Source organism: Podarcis bocagei, assembly GCF_964188305.1.
Source record: "Podarcis bocagei genome assembly, chromosome: 4".
Classification (NCBI taxonomy): domain Eukaryota; kingdom Metazoa; phylum Chordata; class Lepidosauria; order Squamata; family Lacertidae; genus Podarcis; species Podarcis bocagei.
This window is the reverse complement of record NC_138128.1, coordinates 76,106,547-76,113,490: the sequence shown is the minus strand read 5'-3', so window position 1 is coordinate 76,113,490 and position 6,944 is coordinate 76,106,547. Positions and strand designations below refer to the sequence as shown.

Here is a 6,944-nt window from a genome sequence, read left to right as displayed (position 1 = left end):
TTGCCCAGTTGCATGTCTTGAATGGCACCCTCTATCTCTTGTTCTGTTATTCTCTGGTTTAAATCCACCTTGCTTTGATGAGAGATTTTTTGTAATCCATATTTATTAAGGAATTTATCTATATCCTCTTCATTTTGTGGCCCTTGAGAATGATGAGGCTATTCTGCCAACACATCTGTGACCTGAGAAAGTTGCATTGATGCTCTCTGACCTTGAGGCTGCTAGCCCAGAAGTCCCAGCAAACCAGAGTCTTTGCCCTAAGCACGTATAGGAAGTCCCCGTTAAACAGAGGAACTTTACCCACTGCATGCTGGAGATAACTTTCTGGATTGAGTGGCAGCCTTTTTAAAGACTTTGTCAGGGATAGTCTGTTTCTAATGCAGCATTCTTCACTTGGTCCGGCTCCCCGTGGAACCGCTTGTTCTGAATATTTCAGCCACTTCTACATTGTTTCACCTTTCTCTACTAGAGTCAGCTCCTGGATCAGAACAGCTACTTAAAAAAAAAAAAAAAGTCCTGGACAAAGTGTGTTTTCACCCAATTTCCTGCTTGTACAATCTGAGTTCTTTAAACATTGTGACAGGTTGTTATTATCACATGAATTGACATCTGAGGTGTGTATCCTATGGCTAAGACATCTATTCCATTGTTGGTATGGCATGACTAGGTCAGAGTAGGTCTGAATTCTATCTTCTGTTGTGGCTTTTGAGAGAAAGGAGGCAAGGGGCAATCAGTCTGGATTTTTAGCTTCAAAAGGTGTGTTTAACTTAAAGTTGTCTTCTTTTCTGGAATAGCATTATGCCATAATTGAGGCTAGGACCCAACCTCTGAATGAGCTTTGGATTCCTCCTAAGTCCCTTGCTTCCTTGCCTCATCTGCAACCCTCTAAACTAGGGTTTCCCAAACTTGGGTCTCCAGGTGTTTTTGGACTACCAACTCATCACCCCTAGCTAGCAGGATCAGTGACCAGGGATGATGGGAATTATAGTCCATAATCAGCTGGGGACCCAAGTTTGGGAAACTGCTCCAAACTGTTCCCCTATATGCCAGTCTTGTCATGCTACTCTTGCATCAATGTTTCACCCTGGTTATGCCAGCATAGATCCATCTCATCATCATACCAGTGGCTCCACCACTACAGCTACGCTATCCTCATCAAGAAGTTATAAATCAAGGATAGGGTTGTGCTTGAAGATTTACTTTTGAAAAACTTATGTAGAAGAGCCGAACTGACTAGCAGAACAAAGGGCTGAACCTTCTTAGGTGCTCTATGGCAACCTGGTATTTTTTTATCAGAAGAACATTTAATTTCCAGTACTCCATTTTATTAATAAAACTGACCTACATTTCAGAAACATGATATTGCTGAAAAGAGTACATTGTAGTCTACATGTTACCTTGCAGCTATTCTGTAAAAGACCTGAGCAGTGGCTCCTTTTCATGTTACCATTGTAATTCTGATGCAATTTGTACAGGTATCAGAAGGAGAGGATGAGCAATTTCTTGATTCTTACCTCACACATGCTGGCCCTACAAAAAACAACACAACAGAAAGTTAACAGAAATATTCAAATCCCCAATGCACATATATAGCCTTTCAGGGGAATATCTTGCAGAAAAAGAGAATAAAATCTTTATTCACATCGCTTTTGGATGGCATCACTCTCTTCTGTGGTTTTCAGTCCTATGGTTGCCACTGTTTTCCTGATAGAGACTCTGTGCTGTTCACAGTGGCATAGGAGAATTAAACAGTGTTTCAACTATAGGCAAAGTTCCCTCCTGTTTAATTTCTCATCTGCCATGTAGCTGTTAAAAGCAAAGCTCCTCTATCAACAAATGGGGCGGGAGTGGGTGGGAAGCAGCCCTAATTGGTGCTGGAAAGAGGCACTTAGATTAGTTTTCTGACCAAGCATTTTCATACAGTTTCAAACACAAGCTGTGGTTTCCCTTGAATCCATCTGGTTTTAACAGGAAGACGATTGTCTTCACATAGTTGCCTCTATTTGTGGCAGGTAGTAAGCAGGCAAGCATCCTTATTGATTCTGCCATGCAAACTTCAGCTGGACTCATGGCAGCAGCATCATTTAGTTCAGTATAAGAAGACTGCATTTAGATATATTAAAATTTATTTTCTTCAATACTTTTTGCCCTCCTGGTAAAATAAGTTATCAAAGTGGCTTACAACATAATCATCTGGATGCACATTTAATATACTGGAAATATGTATTTAAGAATGATCCGTCGTCATATCATCTGCTTCCTGACCTTGTCCAATCATACAATTTTAAAATTAAACTTCACGGGGATCTCCAACTCAAAGAACGGAAACCAAATTGCATGCCAAACCAATATCTTAAAATCTTAAGTTAATATTGAAAATCCTGCAGGTCACATTTACTTATATTTAAAAAATAATTATGCAAAATCATCAGTAGGCGAGCTATAATATGCATAATTGAAGTGAGTTAAATGATATGAAGAGTTCCTTGAACAAATAGCTATGGGGAACATGTACTTATACATATACAGAGCCATTAGTGAGAATCCATAAGTCTGCTTAATTAGACTTAATTTCAATACTGCTGTAGTCAACACAGAAGCGGGGAGATATGAATATAGACGTTGATGTGGTTGTACGATAAGGGGCTAATTGGATAAATTGGTTTTGACTAATCGGGAAACAGAGAACTTTGAAAAAGGCATATGTGCTGTAGGTCTATTCAGCAACCATATCCACCATCTAATCTGACTTGATGAAAAGAATCTTAAATGACTTTCAGAACAAAGATCATACAAGCACTTAATCAGTAGTATGGGTTCTACAAATACAGCCTAGAATAGCGCTGATAAATCTTAGGATCTATAAGGTAGCCTTTCCTAGTTTCACCTCTGTGTGTGTTTTGAGTCCACAGATGTTTGAAATCCTTGGATTGTGGCTCTTCTGGAGAACTTTGGTCATGGGGCTATTTTGTAAGAAGTGCATGAGAACTGTGTAATGCAAGAATATTACAATTATGTTTATTGCATAACTCCCTTTCTCTTCAAGCAACATGGTACTTGTGAATTATTTCTATAGTAATGGGGAAAATGTGGGTTTCCAGATATTGCTGGCTACAATTCCTATAATCCCTGACTATGCTGGCTGGGGCTGATGGAAGTTGAACTTGGAATTCAACAAGATCCACGGAACCACAGGTTCCCCATGCCTGCTATATATAGTAACTAGCAACTGGCTAGCATTCTGGTGTCTTTCTTGAGGTCTAATATACCTTAGATTCGTTGCTTCTGTAAAAGAATAGTATTTGTGTATGCTGCTTGCTTGTGATATTCCCACCTTCCTACGTGAGTTATTGGGTTACGGTGAGCTGAATGGAGTATAATTGGAAATCTAGATGTGTTAGCAATGAAATGTTTGAAAACAGTATACTGAGCTCAGTTTGTGTGGCATCAGTCTGCAATTTGCCCCAGCACAGATTCACGTTTAAGTCGGAAAAGATGTGACCTTCTCTTTTCACTGGGTGGTTTAGGCTGTTAACAATGGTTGTCTGCTACCAACTGGCTCCAAAGGCTGGAATGTGAGGGGAAGCACCAGGCTCCCATTTTGCTTTTCTCATGACACCTGCTGTGTTGGAAATGAACCACATGGTCTTAGTCATTTCCACTCACAGCAGGTTCTTCAAATTGTGGCACAAGATTCTATAACACACCAGGTGTCTCTCCCCCGCCCCCCTTGAACCCAAGGAAAAGAGAAAAAGTAAAAGTATGTATATAGAGAAAAGCTGTATATGCAAAAGAACAAAGCGGAGAAGAGAATATGGGAAACCACTAAAAAGATACGCTGTTGCAGAAATAAAATCTGTGTGTAACATAGTAGGTTTTGTACTGAAACATTTAAAAGGCTGGTGAATAGGAGATAAAATGGCAATTCTTGTTGGGAGACTGGCCATCAGGAACACACATGACAGTTGAGGTTGCGTGGGAATCTTTAGCAAATGCTGTTAGTGCTTTTCTAATCACATGGGATTCCAATTACTGTCCTCTACATGTACTAATAATGGATAGTCTCTCCAAGGAATTGCCATTTAGAAGACAGACACATCTCTGCCTCCTGTGGGCATGGCATGGCCAAGCCTTGCACTGTCAGGAGGAGGAATGGGGAAGGAGCTGAAGAAACCGAGTGCAACATTCTCCTTCCCATTTGATCTAGGCAAACAGATTTAAGATCATTTAGGAGTGGGGTGGGATAGGGGAGAGAAAGAGACAAGACTATAGTGCTAAAATATATCACATTAATGTGTCCCTTGTTCTGGAAAAGAAGCACGTGGAGGCACTGCATTTGTAGCCCATGTGTATGAAGAAAATAACTCAAACAAACTACTGCTCCAACACACAACTTACTGGGCTATTAATCTTGCCATTCGTGGAGGGGGGGGGAAGATACTTTCAGCTAGAAAACTATTTAGATTACATGGGAGGTAGCATAGAGAGAGATTGAATTAAATTTAACATTAAAAGAAAAAATAGCAAAATTCTAGTCAAGGATTTTATTCCCTCTCTTCCTCTTGCCTAAATGAAATATCCCTGCTGCAAGGACATATTGCAAAGCATGGCTGAATGCCTGCATATCTTGGGGAATGTATCTAAACGTGATGCATAGGAAGACACAAAAGAAATGATGAACCCATTTAACGGCGAATTGTTCCTTTCGGAATTGTGCAGCTAAAGAGGAAAAGCTTGGTTAGCTATAAGAATGTAGCTCATGAATTTTCTTCCAGGTGTAAAAAAATAATAATATCCAAGCAACCAATGTATGAAATTAGAATAGTTGTAGCAAAAAGCAAATAAATGCATGAAAAGAATGATGCACAGTCAAATATGCAAACATGAAAATCGGTTAGAATCTTGAATTTAGCAGTACAAATTTGTGTCCTTTTCTTTGGAGTCTGTCTATGCCAGCATTCCCCAACCTGTATGTTCCAGATATTGTTGACTACAGATCCCATCAGCCCAAGCAAACATGGCCAACAGTCAGGAATGGTGAGAATTATAGTCCAACAATATCTGGAGCACACCAGGCTAGTGAAGGCTGGCCTGTGCTCATGTACTTGTATGTAAACATGTCTGTGGAGGAAACAAATGGGATAAAATGAGCTCCATCTGTTTGTATGATAGGTGAAAGGCAATGTAGCACTGATAAACTCAGGGGTTACCAACCTTTTTGGGCCCATGGACACACTAGCAAACCAGACAAACAGTTTTGTGCAGCACACATATCAAAGCCAAGCTGCAATAGAATGCTTCTTTCCAATGCTCTGCCTACTGGAAAACAAACCCAAAGGCATTCAATAATCAGTTGGAACCCATTAGCCTAAAGGACAGACCATCCTAGTCTTAATCTGCCCATCCTGCAGGGCTGGTTCAGAACTATAAGGCCAAATATTAAACCAAAGATATTATGAGAGAACAATGCAAAATGTAATAGTTGCAAACAAAGCAGCAATGAAAACTTTCTGAACCGGGATGGATGAACAGTAGATTAATCACAAACAAAGCAGAGAAACCACACACACACAAAATATCTAAGGGCATTTAAAAAAATAATTGTGTGTTTGTTTTTGAGCCTGGCCAGCTAAAGGGGAGTTAAAATATATAAAAAGTCTGTTTTAAAAACTGATGCACATTTTGGGCCTTTGGGGGAAGTATTTTGTTGGCAAATTGCAAATAAATGAAAGACCAAATAAACTACTGTTGAAGTGAAATTACCAGGTGGTCACTCAATATCATTTTCTTTCCTCGTCTGCCCATCTTGAGTTTATAGCCACAGACAGCACTGTTGTTTTTCTCTTCCAAGCACTGTGTTGCCAGTATATATGTGCATAAGATTAAGGGCAATTTATAATCAGCTCATATAAATCTGGTGCCTCAGGTTTTTCCTCGCAAATTAAGCCCTCTATGAAGTTTAAGAATTGGAACCTGCTTTGAAGTTGGAAACTAAATTGCACACATGTGACTTTCCTCACTCCTCTGGGACCACTCCTACCTGGCTTTGAGTTTGCACAGAGTTACACTTCATATGTAAGGGTCTTTAAAATCTGAATACATTAACAGCAAGGAACCTGCATTGTAGGAGATATGACTTGAAAGGCACCCACACTCACCATGAAGTTGAAGCATATGAAATGCTGTAGACAGATGCCCGCTCTGGCAAATGGCACTCACATGTGGAAGCAGATTTGTTGCTTTTGCCGTTGTTGCAGATACCAGCTGATACGCATCGGGACAAACATTCCTGTCGACACACAATATCCCTCCCCCCAAATCAGGCAGAGGCACCTTCTGTGACCAGCGTCCCTGCTTGCAGAAGCTGGCATTGCCTGGTTTTCAGGAATCCCCTTTTCTCTCAACCTCTGTGCTGCATGCCTCCCTATTCTGCAAGGTCTTCTAACATTTGGGAGAGACTTTGTAAAGGGGCAGGATCAGGGGGCATAGATGGGAATAAGGAAAGTTGGCTTCCCCCTGCCACCTTCTGTGGGCATTCTCTGGGTCCAATGCATTCTCTCTTTCATATGGTATAGTCCTCTGGTTGACCATTCATGTTCCTGGAGGCCACTTTGAGAAGTGTGAGATGGACCAACATCTCAACCTCTAGCCCTCTGTCATGGGGCCAGGAGTCAGCTTTGCCTGTCTGAAGGGGGAGAAGGTGGAGTGACTCCCACCTGCAACTGATCAGCCTTCAAGGACACTGAGGAGAAGACACGGATAAGGACCAGCTGGCTACAGCCTTCTTAAGCAGAGCTTCCAGCAGCAGTCAGATGCCAGTAACAGTGCTTGTATTTCCTGGTCCTACCTTGCTGCTTCCTGCTAGTCTTTTTTTTTTTTATAAAAATTTTTATTGGTTTTACAAAGTTTTAAACAACAAACAAACACTTAAAAGAACAAACATA

General features: G+C 40.7%; 1 long non-coding RNA gene across 1 annotated transcript; it reads right to left on the bottom strand.

Moving 5' to 3' along the window:
• Positions 1-1,325: 1,325 nt before the first annotated feature.
• LOC308585383 lies at positions 1,326-6,479 on the bottom strand. The gene is made up of 3 exons (XR_014007355.1): positions 6,159-6,479; positions 5,215-5,316; positions 1,326-1,530 (listed from the first exon to the last, which is right to left on the bottom strand). It is a non-coding gene; the product is annotated as an uncharacterized lncRNA (long non-coding RNA).
• Positions 6,480-6,944: the final 465 nt, after the last annotated feature.